Below are 1,554 nucleotides of genomic sequence, written 5' to 3' on the forward strand. Positions count from 1 at the left end.
AAGAAGAAAGGAATACGGTGAGTAATAGACCCAAAAGTGGGGGTGATAGGATTAAGTGCAGGTTAAATGAGAGGAATCGAAAATATCCAGAATAAAATTCAGATTTAGAAGATGAAGTTTACAAGGTGTAGTGCTTATACTAGAGAAAAGAGTAAGATGCACTTATTCACCGAAGAAATTCCAATGATATAAACTATTATCTAACTGGGAAAAATAGTACGGTGTGTTTCAGACTCTGCATTTTAGGAACTCCGTGTTTAATCCGAGGAAGGTTTATTTCTCCCAGAGTGCGTTCTGTCCCTGACCACATGCACAGAATTCCTGTCTGGCCTGAACAGGATGATGTAGCACTTAGGGGCAAAGATGCAGCCTAGCAGCCCTGCACTGGAGGCCAGGGTGGAGAAGACCTCCACAGTCACCGTGACCTTCCCCTTGGGGCTGTGGTAGACATGGAGGAAGGTGACCCGCACACTGCAGAACACCAGCATGCTGAACGTCAGGAACTTGGCCTCATTGAATGCGTCAGGCAGGTTCCTGGCCAGGGAAGCCACAGCGAAGCTGGCCAGGGCCAGGGAGCCCAGGGAGCCCAGGACACAGCAGAAGGCCGTGAGGGAGCCCTTGCTGCACAGGATGATGACGTGGCCATGTTCAGAGTGTGCATCTGTGTCGATAAAGGGGGGAGAGGTTCCCAGCCAGATTCCACAGAGACTCAGTTGGATCAGGGTGCAGATGGGGACGATGAAGTTTGGTGTCCGTGACACCAGCAAACCATCTCACCCTTCTCCCTGGGAAGTGACTGTGAAGGCCAGAACCACAGTGATGGTTTTGCCAAGGCAGAAGAAACAGCCACAGTGCACACAACCCCAAACGTGGTCTCCTGGAGCATGCAGGTGGCCTTGTTGGGGCAGCCAATGAAGAGCAAGGAGCAGAGAAAACAGCAGGTGAGGGAGGTGAGCAGGATGTAGCTGAGAGTCTGGTTATTGGCCTTGACAATGGGAGTTTCTCTGTGTTTCACAAAAACCTGAAGCACAGCAGCTGTGAGTGCAGAGAAGCCCAGGGCCGTGCAGGCCAGGGCCATCTCCAAGGGGTCTCCATAGGCCAGAAAGCTTGCAGCTTTCAGCCGGCGGTGGCTTCGCTCTGTGTTGGCAAACTCATGATCCTGACATGGCACACGCTGGTCCATACTGGTGAGGAGTGTGGATCACCATTAGTCTGTATTTCCTTCCTCCACAAACCACCAGCCCCCAAAAGCAGCTCCTGTTGCTAAGTTAACCTAACTCTGCTGGTTTGTTTTTTAGACAACAAATAAATAATTGGACACAGCAAATAATCCTAAAATGATTACTGCCCATGTTCCTTACTGTGACATATCATTTCTTCTTCTCATTTATCTATCCCATCATTGGCACCATTCTCAAAATGCTAAAAGCCGCACTTACTTCACTCAATTAAACATCTATATGCTTTAATATGTTTATGAGATTAAGGCAAATTACATCTACTTCTAATTTAATATGACATGCATTTCTTCCTATTCGTTTGTATATTTGAATG

General features: G+C 47.9%; 1 pseudogene; it reads right to left on the bottom strand.

Annotated features, from left to right (window-relative positions):
• Positions 1–257: 257 nt before the first annotated feature.
• Positions 258–1,237, bottom strand: LOC109692368 (vomeronasal type-2 receptor 116-like; annotated as a pseudogene).
• Positions 1,238–1,554: the final 317 nt, after the last annotated feature.

This window comes from Castor canadensis, chromosome 16 (genome assembly GCF_047511655.1).
Source record: "Castor canadensis chromosome 16, mCasCan1.hap1v2, whole genome shotgun sequence".
Lineage (NCBI taxonomy): Eukaryota > Metazoa > Chordata > Mammalia > Rodentia > Castoridae > Castor > Castor canadensis.